The following is a 13437-nucleotide window of genomic DNA, read 5'->3' as shown; positions in this document are numbered from 1 at the left end:
CTGGCCCACTCACATTCTTGCAGTTCACATTTTGCTTTAATACATGTTTACAATATAAGGTCATTGGAACACTTGAACATAACATTTTACTGCAGCTCCTCTATTAATCCCAAGAGGGGACAATGGATTTGCCACTATATTTACACAGAAAAAAACATACATCAGAGAGACTGAGCACTGATGGCTGGTGAAACAAGCACAACCCATGACCAATGCAAAATCTGTATTACGTGAATAATCGGCTAAACACTATAATACAATGTGTACAAAATGTGCGTCAAAAGCAATGGAACTATACAATCATGGACTGTAAGAAAAGTCATGAAGTGTGTATTATTAATTGGAGTCCCATTGTGATGCATCAGGGTCACACACAGGACATGGCCCCCACTTTGCACCATTGCCTCTGTGGGGAATGGGATTATACAAATCCATGGTCACACAACAAATCCATTTTTCCCAAACCAGTGTCAAGGACATGTTATTCAAAGGTCCTTTGCACATGTAACAGGGTTATATTGGTGATTTCCCCTTGCTACTTTATTGTTAAGCCAATGGGTTTTTGGTTTTGGTTTTGTCTTGCCTTCACCTACTCAACATGGCAATTTATTGGCTGGTTTGCGGGTCTTGCTTACGAGGGAGGATGTTTCAGTAAGAATCATCCCAGTGAACAAGCACCAAACCAGCGGTAAGTTGTTGGTTGCAAAGCACTGTACGTCAAAAGTGATTTTTATACTCCCAAGTGATGATTTAATACATTTGTTTGTAAATGTTATTAGAACACCACACATACGATGTAGCGTTTTTTGGTGAATATTTGTTGTGCATTTTGTTGTAGAGAATTCCAGCTAATACTAGCTAGCAACTTACTGTGTCTGGTGGGGGGGTTGTATATTTTGTACAGTGCGTGAGTGCAGAGTTGAATGGTGAGCCGTGCAATTTTATGCTGTTCCCTATCAGAATAAATCTCCATGACTGGTGCTACAAATTGGAGTTCGTGTCGATGATTTATTGTACACAACGCAAGAAGAGTACTGTTACACACAGTTTGTATCAACAGAATCTACAGTACACCATCACCAGAAGAACAAGTTCCATGGGGATGTTGTGGGATCATCTGTAGATTTCCTCAGTTTAAGGACAATTGCTCCAAAATGCAATTGTATCCTGCACCATCTTCCAAAAATTGTGTTTTAGGGTTTCAGGCCATGTATCAAGGTCATAGTTTCTGTCCACTACATCTCAGGCCAATGAACCTCAGACTGGATTGTTGTAAAGAATGTCCTAGGGGCATGAATCTGGTAAGGATAATATTAATAACATGCCAAGTTTACATGAAAAAGATGAAAAGTACTAAATCATACATATTCTGGCTGAAGTTCATGAGAACTCATGCATACCATTCTGTACATTTGTTAACAAAACATTTACCTGTTCTTGTTCCCAGAAACAGCATTCGGTCCCTCGGTGTCTGATTCCTTCAAATTAAACCTCAACTCAATAAAACATAAAAAGTGGAACCCTCGAGTCAATAGAAATAACAGAACAATTTCTGTCATCTATCTCCTTGCCACAGTGAGTATGATATAAAATACAGGGGGGTGCACATTAACATACCTCTATAGGCATTTGTAGGCCTTTATGTCTCTGTAGAAATCCAAGCATTAGCGTTGAGACAAAATAATCAATATCGTCATATGACCAGTAGGCAGTGATATTGTCAGAATTGACAAAAACGGGGTATTTCTCACTGTTCATCTAGGCCAGGGATGGCCAACAGGCGGCCCGCATGCTTTTTATTTATTTTTTAAACTCAGTCACTTACTGTTGTAAGTTAGAATAGTAGAACACACAAGATGCAATTTCAACATTTGGTTGTGCATCAGCAGTTTCTCTCAGTTCCTCTTGTGTCAGCAAAACATTTTCAGATATCTAAGTTAGTTTAGTGACCAGCTATCTAAACTTAACATGGTCGAATTACCGGCCAGGGGAACCTCATTGAATTTGTTAGTCTCACTCAGATATCATATTAAAAACTGCAAACATTTCCCTCTGACCCATGGCAAAATGTGCAGAATTACAGCAAACTTGCTTTAAAACTGCAACATTTTCTCTACGCCCTAAAACTTAAATGTCTCTCCGGTGTCAAGAGGAGGATAAAATATGTTGCTCACAATGTGTCTGTATGTGAGTGGCGGGGGTGTTGCCCATCCCTGATCTAGGCAATTAATTAAAAATATTCCCTCCTACCAGGTTTAATTTGCTGACGCTTCAAGGTATCACATCTATAATAAGAGAAATAGACCACTGATAATCAAAAATTTGGTCATCCAACTTTCAGTTTCACATTTCTATGTTAATATTGTAGTATTTAGCTTATATTTTGAGGGAAATAACCATTATACATGAGCCATACTTACTGTGTGTGTGTCTGGCAGGATGTAAATGATCCATCTGAATAGGTATCACCAGTACAGTCAGAACACACACTATCTGTAGATGTTGTTCCTGCACCAACACAGGGTGAAACTCATTAAGGATCCTAACTTGAGATGTGCTTAACTCACGATTGCATAAATCATGTACTGATGTCAATGGAAGATTTGCATGAAGACATACCTGTGTGGCTGATGTATTGAGCAGGTTTACAGCTGCTGTGTCTCTGGGCTGCTCTACAACCATCCTTAGTTGGGTCTAGACAGTAGAACCCATCCAGTGTTTCACAGACAGTGTCTGATGAAGGTGTACATGGCTGCATTACCGTCATACCAAAGCCTGGGTCACAGTTTGTACACGGTATGCATGCCGTAAGACCATTGGGTTCATCAAGGAAAGTGGAGTCGGTACAGGGGACACAGGAAGTATTTATAAATTCTGTACCCGGTTTCCTGTGGGATAGAAGGTGAGTGTCATGGATTGATTGGTATTGAAATGTATTTTCTTCATAATAATCCATATAGTATACAGAGCTGGTCCTTACCTGGAGAACACATAGGACAGCATTCATCACCTGTTCTGTACTCTGCTCTACCACATGCAATACAGGATCCAGTGCTTACAAGCATAAATATAAAAGGTATCTGGAAGATAGCATTTTAAACTAATAAAATCAAAAATGAAAACCTATGCTGTGTATTCATAAAACCTACAGAAGTAGTTAACAAAATTATAACCCAAATATTCACATTTCAAATAAAATTATAGTAATTATGTGGGACCATTTTGTGAGTAAGGTGGCGCCCCCTGGTGTGTTTTTAGTCTGTCTTTAAAGGTGTGACACCATACTCTAGATAATCTAGGTCAGCGATTCCCTGACTCGGTCCTGGGGACCCCAAGGGGTGCACATTTTGGTTGTCGCCCTAGCAATACATAGCTGACTAGAATTATCAAAGCTTGATGTTAATTATTTGAATCAGCTGTGTCGTGTCTTTGGCATCATTAAAACGTTAGACATGTTTATCAAATAACTCTCTGTAATTATTATTATGCGATTAAACTGATTCATCGTGTAACTGTAATTAACTAGGAGGTCGGGGCACCAAGGAAAATATTCAGATTACAAAGTTAAAATTTTCCTAAAATAACTTTCAGATATCATAATATCTGATCTCTGAGTCTTCTGATTTACCTCACGTCAATCTCATTCCAAACATCTTACATTTGTTGGTTATTTGCATGAACCCAGTCTTCACTATGAGTCATCCATACATCAATTGTCTTAAAATCATGTATTTACTAATCTAAGTAATTCACAGAAATGCATAAACAAACAGATATGGTTACAAGGAAATGATAGGAGAATGTGCCCTAGTGGGCTAAACCGGCATGGCAGCTTGTTAGACAAAAGGGGAGTGGGGGTCAGGTGAGAAGGCACTACAGAGTTGATAAATATTAACAATTGAAATGCTAACCCTTTGCACATGAACGCTCACTCATTCGGGAACAATTGCAATCAATATATATATATTTACGCTCAGTGTGTCGTCGGGATCTTTGTTGAAAAGTTCTGTTCTGTTGGAGAGTTTTGTCCTCGCGTTCTCTCTCATCCCAACATATTCCAAATAGCTTTATCCTTATTCATTAATTTTATACAACCATTAGATGTAAGTCTCACAACTGAGGCTTTTATATAAACAGAGCCATGGTAATGTGGCCGTATTGTCTCTCATGAGTTTCACAAAATTGTACCAAACGGACCAGTTCGTAGCTGGATTCTTCACCGATCTTTTATACCTTCTCCAGAACATAAATGTCGTTCGGTTCCCCAGTCCTGTGAGGTGGAAGAATTCCTTTGTCTCTCTATGAAAACATACTGTGGCCATGAGGCGGGACATTTTCTTAGGAATTTACGACCGATCAAACAGGGCCTGAGTAGGGGGAGGTAGGGGGATGGTACATAGAAAATCCAGAGGGCAACGTCATGACATACCCCCCCTGGTGGTTTGGATCTTGTTTGTCCTGCAAGTTACAAATCACCATAAAATCATGACCACGTGATGTCCTGTTTGTAGATCATCGTTGCAGTCCCCTCTGGTGGTTGAACTTGGTAGGCTCTCTGAAAGCGGAGCAGTCCACCACAAGGATGGACCACAAGGATGGGCAGTGATGTCCGGTTGGTGGTCGCTGTTGCGGTCCCCTCTAGTGGTGTACCTTGGTAGGTTCCCTGGAAGCTGCAAAGTACCCCAGGAAGGGCCAGGGGATGTCCTGGTTGGTGATCACGTCACCCCGCTCCTCCGCACACTCCACTGGCTTCCAGTTGAAGCTCGCATCTGCTACAAGACCATGGTGCTTGCCTATGGAGCTGTGAGTGGAACGGCACCTCCGTACCTTCAGGCTCTGATCAGGCCCTACACCCAAACAAGGGCACTGCGTTCATCCACCTCTGGCCTGCTGGCCCCCCTACCTCTGCGGAAGCACAGTTCCTGCTCAGCCCAGTCAAAACTGTTCGCTGCTCTGGCACCCCAATGGTGGAACAAGCTCCCTCACGACGCCAGGACAGCGGAGTCAATCACCACCTTCTGTAGACACCTGAAACCCCACCTCTTTAAGGAATACCTGGGATAGGATATAGTAATCCTTCTAACCCCCCCCCAAAAAAAAGATATAGATGTACTATTGTAAAGTGGTTGTTCCACTGGATATCTTAAGGTGAATGCACCAATTTGTAAGTTGCTCTGGATAAGAGCGTCTGCTAAATGACGTAAATGGAAATGTGATCGCCGGTGCGGTCCCCCCCTCTGGTGGTTTACCTTGGTAGGCTCTCTGACAGCGGGCATGCCGCCACAAGGATAGGCCGTGGGTGTCCGGATTTGGGGTCGCCGTTCCGGACCCGTCGTCCAGACTGGAAGATCTGGGCAGTAACTTAGGCAGATGTTAACAACGCACACACACTCATGAAATATATATAATTAAATTCATTCCCCAATGAGCGGCGTTGTGGCACTAAGTGATGGTTGTATGGGGACTTTGTTTATGGCTCTATCACTTCCTAAGTGTCAAAGGAACTGAACCGAAAAGGAATGAAAGCATAAACAAAAGATATACAAAATATAGTTCTCACACAAAAATCATCTAATTGGACTGTATTCTATATACGTCCAATGTTCTGACAAAATGATTATCATGGCATTGTCTCTAATGCCATATCTAGGGTTTTCCTACTTGGTGTGTTGCTTAGCCACTATCCTAAGTTGATAACTATATGATAAGTCTACAGCTGTAATCCACTAGTTTTGGGCAGTCTACAGGGATGACCTATGTACTTCTGGGAATAAAACTGGTGAGTGCTGTAGAGTCAAAGGCCTAGAAGTAAATGTTCAACTTTACTAAGGCTGGTATATTGCTTGGGCCCTTAAGTGGTCCTAGCATAAATCCTAATTGGATGTTCCGTTGTGCATGTGCGTTTATGCTTACACAATCGCGCATGTCAAGGGAAGAAAACCAAGTATCCTGGCAGATTACAATTTGTTCAGAATGAGTCTGACATAGTCAGGTAATTTTCAGGTCAATGCCTGGAGGTCAGTCAGAATTGATGTCAAGGGAGTCTGTAGTAGTTTTTCTACAAGTCACTCTGTCTTCCACTATTGTAGTGGCGATAAGTATGAAGTCTATGTTATCCACGGAGGAGCTAACCTCATGACGGAAGTAGTCTTTAAGTATTGGAAGAGTCATACGTGGTGTGATCATGGTTCATGACTTCTAATAATTTTCCTCCTGAATGGAGGGTCCTATTTATTAGTGACATGTGTTAACCATTGGAAGAGTGCACTGGAGATTCCCCTCCACGTGTTGCACTCTGAGTGACTCCTATGTCGCTGTTGTCAAGGGTAATTTGATTGGTTAGGTCTCTAACCTTCTTATTGATTGTTGCTGGACTGACTGTTGCTGGTATTGGTACTGGTACTCAAGGGGATCAGTTATCTTACTGATTTATTCTGAAATATTATCTAATGGAACACATGATTGGAGCATTTTACTAGTTGTATTGTAGTTGAACCTACACATGGCAAGGAATGATTATCGTTGCCATTTGTTTTGGAGGTGGACAAGTCCACTGGACTTCCTTTACGACCAGTGTGGTACACCTCAGTACTATCTTAGATGTGTTCTAAGATAATCCCTGTCTAGGGGCCTGTCTGGTCCTCACTGTTCTCATTGGGGAGTTTACAACTAGATTTGATTTATGCTCTGGCGGCCTCGTACGGTGTTGTCCGTAGTCTCGACCCCCCCACCGGCCTCGATGAGGCTCATCATGGGTCTGGGCTACTATTCCCCCCCTTTGCGTCTCGGGACCCCCCCACCAGCGGGTGGTGTTGGTGTCCGAGGCGCAAACAAAAAGTTCAGACCCTATGTACGAGTTGTCAGTGACCGTGTTATTATGAGAATGGCTGTAACCTTTCAACCAAATCTCCTGGTGTTTGTGCTTCAAAGCACTCAGTGGCTGTCGAGGCATGTCAGTCACCACCGCGTCCGCGTGTGGCAACCTCTTCAGTACCTGCAAACTGAGACGAGGATATCGGTCTGTGATATCGCAAAGTGTTTCACCAGTGGGAGTCATCGGGTCAGTTGCTGGACTGACGCCATTAGTGTCATTGTAAGGGTTGACAGTCCCCCACAAAGCGGAAGGTGTATCATCGGAAGCAGAGTATACTCTGCGCATCAATGTTTTTCTTGCTGAGACGGCCGCAGTGCTTGCGGAAGTGTCCGAAGGGCAAGAGAAGTTCATCTCAACTACCGTATTGCACGACTGCAAGGAGGAGTGAAGTTGCTCATTCACAGAGACAGCTGGCTCGAAATCATGAAAAGAATGGTCAATCAGATTGGCTGATGGAATGTGTCGAGATATCGTAATATCTCCTTGGATCGGATTCTGCACCAAGAGGTTTCTAAACGTCTTTTTCCCAAAGGGTGCTTTCGACAGATACCCTTCGTGAATGACTGCGTTGCAGCTAGCGTTAGGGGAAGACAGTGTGGTCAGTGGAGAAGGCACTGTGGCCTGTGACCATACCTGGTTGGTTTTCCAATCCATCAATGGGAGTAATCGATCCATCAAGTCTGCTCCAAGAAGCAGGGGTACAGTTTCAAGGCTGGTAACATACACAGGGTGAACGAGCGATACGTCCTTAAACTGTAGTTTCAGCATGACTCTCAATGTGAGAGGCGAGGTAGTCTGAGTGACCCCCCCGAAGTGTAGTTTCGCATCGTTCCACTTTTAACCAACGTTTAGTTGGCTTCAAAGCCCTTTTGAGATCATCAAACAATGTTTGAGAGATGAGTGATATTGTCGCACCCGAATCTATTAGCGCATGACAAGTTAAGCAGTCCTCCAGGACTGTTTCCAGGTATGGCCGTTTAGATTCGTGGTTAGTGGACATATTCCCCACAAAGTGGAGTGGTCGTTCGCAACGACGTGATGTGCCATTTCTGTTCAAGGTGGAAGCAGATTGACTTTTCCGATTTTGAGTGGGCTTGGCTTTAACGAAGCGTTTTACTTTTTTCTTCGCAACTTTTGTATCAGAGTCTACAGACAAAGCCCGGGGGCTTGTTTCTTGATCAAGTGGGCCCTGGATAGGGTCTTGAATGAGAGCGGGAGAAATTTGAACTTTAACGTCCTTGCTATGGGTGTTAATTTCTGCGGACCTGGTGTCCGGTAATTCCCCGTCTAGTCCTTGTGACTTATCTTTTACCCTTTTCTCAAATTGTTCTCGCTTTAGTTCTTCCCGTAGTGGGACTTCTGGAGAACATTGGTCTACGTTTTGATCGTCCTTCAACCCTTTGTTACCCTTGTGCTCTGACACTTTGTGTGGGTTAGGTGCAGGAACGTAGCGAACAGGTCGATTGTAGCGGTAGTCGTTTTGAAGGCGTTTTGAAGGCGTTTTGAATACTTTACAGTTATTTCGACCGCGGCGGTTATTGGAATCATGGTTTCGTGGTAGAAACTGTTGTTGTGCGTCATCTCTCGACGCTCCAATACCTGATAATGCACCCTCTAACTGGAGTGAGTGCTCCTGGTCAAACTTCAAAACCAAGTGGTCAGGGCTCTTAGTGTTGCGAGCTTTTGATGCCTCAAAAGCTGTGCTTGCAAGCTCTCTGAGTTGTAAGATAGGCAAGCCAACGTGGGCTGCAGGGCCCAAGTAGGTAATGAAGGTGGGGTACATGTTCGACAGAAACATATGTTTTAATGGTAACAGCTCTTCCATTCCTGTTTCCGTGAGTAGGCCAAAGTAAGCTGAAAGAAATCTATGATAGAAAGTTTGTGGGTGTTCGTTCCGAGCTTGTTTGACCGTGTTAGCCAGTGAGCTATCGTGTTTGCGAGTCGCAGAACCACTGAATTCTAATTTCAAAGCTGTGGCAAGTTTAGCGTAGTCATTTAGTACGTGTTGCTGTTGTAGGCGAATGAACCTCGTCACGTGTCTATTCGACGTTCGCTTCAACAGGTAAACCCTGTCAGAACCCGTAGCATTCGGGTAGCCACCCAACGCGTCCTCCATGTCAGCTAGGAACGTCTCAGTATCGTTTGGCTGACCTGGAACGGGGTCAAAGGTGGGGAAATTCTTGACTAGTTTGTCAAGGTATTCCGCGTCAAGCGGGCGGAGAGGGTTGGCTTCATCCTGTGGAGAGATTGGGGCTGAAAGGCCAAGAGGAGAAGCCAAGCTTTGGCTTTGTTGGCCAAGAGGCTCCATATTACTCAGTGCCGAATGGCCAAGAGGAGAAGACTGAGGGACACATGATGGAGGCAATGTCTGAAACCTATCGTCTTCACTCCTTTGAGTACCGGACTCCGGTTGCTTGGATGGATTGTCATACTGTAGAGCGTGACCATTCTGGACTTCCTCCAGATGGTACCTAAGGGTGGTATTCTGCTGCATTGCAGAGTCCACTTGAGCACTTAGAGTACCGATTTTGGACACGTGAGTGGCACACCTGCTCCTTTCGGTCTCAAACTTATCTGTCATGGTTTGCAGATAGAGGTCTCGAGTACGGAGCGAGAGATTCAGTGATGAGATTTCCTCTGCTTGCTTAGAAATCAATATTTCCATCCTCATCACCTGAGTTCTCTCATCATTCATTTGGTCAGCGACTTCAATAAGTTCTGCTGATTTGTCATCCAACTTAGTCATTGTGTTCATCAACTGATCGTCTTTGGTCTGCAGAATTTGGAGTAGAACATTGTTACCTTGAGTAATGTTCAACAAAACTGCCTGCATGTTATCAAATTGCGCGCTCCTGTTTGTAGATAACTCGACAGATTTATCTAGTTTGGAGTGGACTACATCGTATTTAGTTTTGGCTAAATCGAGTTGTTCCTGCAGATGACGATTTTGGTGGAGAGTTTGTGCTCGTTCATCGTCATAAGTATTTGCAATTACTTTTAATTCTTCCGATTTCAAACGCAGTTCCTCGGCTAGCAGAATGTTTTCATTTCCTGCTTTTGTCAATAGTTGCTCAGTTCTCTCCACCTTTGCCCTCATGTTAGCCATGTCTTGCACGTGCTTCAGCTCTGCACTGTGGTATTGGATCGATGCCAACCTTTGATGGCGATACATAAGTGCTAAAGTGGAGAGAACCGTCACAAAGCCTGTGTTTGATGGTTGATTTTGGAGAGCGTTCGCAATTTCGGCTGTGTTTTCGCTAATGTCATAATTAGGGTTGGTATCCCTGCTGAGGTCAGAGATCAATCCTTTTATGGGTGGAGGTTCACTAATTAACGGAGGAGTGGTGACCACCTCCTTTGGTAGCTTGCACATTATTGGAAAAATGTTCCTATTTTTTTTTCAATGTTTGGGTTTGGAATTCATTGGAAGCTGCAAAGACAAGTTTAATCTATTTATAGATGTTGACGAACCATCAGTACTGTACCAGTAATGTGGAAGTTGGACGTGAATGAATTTGCAAAAGCAAATTGAATTAATTAATCAATGCCAATGATTAATCCTACCTGGGTAGGCTATCTGGGTATTAAACTTGAATTAACCTGAGAGGTTGCTTCATCCAGGTTAATATGAGAAGTTTTAAAAGTGTCTCATTTGATTGGAAGAACATTAAGGTATGTTCAACAATTTAACTTATTCAATTAAATGAGACGATAATCCATACAATCTCCATTGATTGGATTTCATAAGTGTAAACAGTCGATCAAATGTTGGGAACACTCCCCACTACGGTACACTTCTTCCTTGGGCCCAAGCCACATGGGATTCCCGCTGGGGCGGGACTTCTGTCAGTACTGGATTACTGAATGGGTTTTGCAAAAACCAAATTTTACTGATTGATCAATTTTAATTATAAATCAAACCTGTATAGGCTATTTGGGATTTAAACTTTAATTAACCTGAGAGGTTTATTCATCTAGGTTAATGTGGGAAAAAGATTACAATGTCTCATTTAGAAAACTCATCAATTTGGATATTATTTAAAAGATCCACTTGAGAATGTAAATCTGGCAATTTCACTTATTAGTTCAATTGAATAAGACATCGATATCCGTCTGGATATCATGAGTAACGACTTGAGTGTCACCTGACTAATTCTTCTTGAAGTAAAGTACTGGTGACACTTCAGAGGACACTCCTGGCACACGCTGAAATCAAGCGGAAGGTTCCGCAAGGCGGAGGACTTACCATGTGGCACAAAACAAAATGGCTGTTTTCCCTTTTGTTAGTTTAGCATCTCGTGTAAACTAATCCTACTTTATGCCTGAAAAATGCACAACATAGGATTCCCTTGGCAAGGGAAAGGTTTTACGCATAACGAATTATGTTCAAACCCTTTTCGGCGATATTTGACGATGTTTTAACCGGAACTCGCGGCAAACAACGAAATGCACCGTGGTCTACTCGCGTGGAAACACGAGAGAGACAGAGAGATACTTATCACTGGTCAAGCAAATCTCTCCTAAATTTCAATCGGCTGGCTTTTTGTCCTCGCTCGAGAAATTAATAATAACCTAGCCAACACGCGTCTGAAACGTGCGAGGCAGAAATAGCCCAGCGTTTGGCCAAACACGCTATTTCTCAGATAGCTTTATCAGCCCTCATACAGAACTGTATAGCTTATGCTACCCACTGACTACGTCAGAGCACAACACGGAGGCGATTCTCCAGAGCACACACGCACCAATAATTCCGGTCTACAATTCCCATAATGTATATAATAAACTTGGTATATTATGTAATCTGCTTTTCAATTTTATATAGGCTGAATCAAAATGAAAGTGTCATCCTATTTTAGATTCCTCGCACGGGGGCTCCAAATGTCGTGTCTTTGGCTATGCCGGATTAAGTGATATGACATGCTAACCTATAAAATTCTTTCTCTGTAATTAATATTACCTGATTAAGCTAATCATGTAAATGTAATTAACTAGAAAGTCGGGACACCACGGAAGAGTGTTTATAGAGCCGTTATCTTCCGAATAAACTCTTAAAGACCTATTTATATTTTACATCGATAGCAGTCAATATTAACCCTTATCTTATTTTCAGTCTCATAATGAACGTTGTAAATTGTTGGCTATCTTCACGAACCCTGGCTAACAAGTTGAATCAGCAATACAAAATTGGGTTTAATTATTTATTTACTAAATACCTAAACTAATCACACAGAATTACAAATACACAGAATACAAATGATGTCATACAGAAAACGTCCCTGGTGGACGGAACCTGTATGATGGCTGGTTACACAAAGGAAAGGGGGTTGGGCTTGAATGAAAGAGCGGGAAGACTTAGGAACAAAGAAACAGCAGCTATGCTATCGTAAATACATTATCTTATGCATTACTAAATTACCGCCCATTTGGAAAAGGAAAATGCAATAAATATTTACTCTGAGCTGCGCTTCGGTATATTGGTTGTAGATGCTGGCCGGGTTGGCCAACAGATCTTCCTGTCCTCGGAAGAATGTCTCTGGTGGTAAATTGGATACGTGATCCGCCGTCCGTCCTTTCCTAGCCCACGTCTACAGCGGCCGCTGCTAACTCAACGGCTAGGAAGTATCACTTCTGTAGTGAATAAGCTCAAAGTTCATACCACTCGCCACCAAAGCTCATGCCGAGGTTGGCTTAGTTCTGTACTTGACATGTGTGTCCTTCTAACGTAGAGGCTGCAGACCTCACGTACTGGAACATGTGGTTATCTTTTCGTCAAAGGCTTATATAGTGGAGAGGGGGAAGGATGTGTTTCATCGTTTATAACCCCTGTCTCTTCACAGGGGCGGGCCACTGATCATGCAGGGCACTTTCCTTATGAAAACCCAATTCTCTTATTTGGAAGCTAAAATTACATTTAATCTCCTAACAAACAATTTCAATATCAAACATTTCAATTGCATAACAATTCCATGTGACTCTGATAACTAGGTGTATACTTTCCCAGGTACAGATTATGTCATCCTGTCATCAGTCATAATGTCTCAGATGACAACCGAACTGACATCCATACTCATTACGTTCCAAAGCATATTTCCAACTGGTTTTATTACCAAAATATGGTTCCTTTTCCCCATTTGTTTGATGTTCCCAGACTCTCTATATTTAACACAGGCTATTCAACAGTCCTTCAGTAGGGTCAGAAAGAGAGGGGAAGGGAGAAAGGTATTTATGGGGGGGTCATAAACCTTACCAACGTCATGACACTATAAAGGGCTATAAACACATCAATATAAACAAACTTAAACATTCACTTTGTGGAGAGAGAGAGACAGAAACCAATTACTTGGATTGACAAAGGGTCAAGATTTATGGCACACGCTCTCTATCCAGCTTTGTGTGAGAATCTTACAGGCTGAGGGGTGGTAAATTACTTTGTGCATGAGCAAGCTCCAAGAACTTTCTGCGATGACTCTAGCTTACCCATGGCAGTGCAACAAAACATCTTCATAAAGGCTACTTTGGAAAACGCTGTGGTAGAGTGTACATGCAAAAGACTGTTTACCAAT

At 42.6% G+C, this 13437-nt stretch overlaps 1 long non-coding RNA gene across 1 annotated transcript; it reads right to left on the bottom strand.

Moving 5' to 3' along the window:
- Window positions 1-17: 17 nt before the first annotated feature.
- LOC123727363 (uncharacterized) lies at window positions 18-1543 on the bottom strand. Its single transcript, XR_006759342.1, has 2 exons — window positions 1432-1543; window positions 18-1298 (listed from the first exon to the last, which is right to left on the bottom strand). It is a non-coding gene; the product is annotated as an uncharacterized lncRNA (long non-coding RNA).
- Window positions 1544-13437: the final 11894 nt, after the last annotated feature.

The sequence above is a fragment of the Salmo salar genome, chromosome ssa15 (genome assembly GCF_905237065.1).
Source record: "Salmo salar chromosome ssa15, Ssal_v3.1, whole genome shotgun sequence".
NCBI classification, from domain to species: Eukaryota; Metazoa; Chordata; class Actinopteri; order Salmoniformes; family Salmonidae; genus Salmo; species Salmo salar.
The sequence above is the reverse complement of the archived record's forward strand: the minus strand, read 5'-3'. Positions and strand labels throughout refer to the sequence as shown.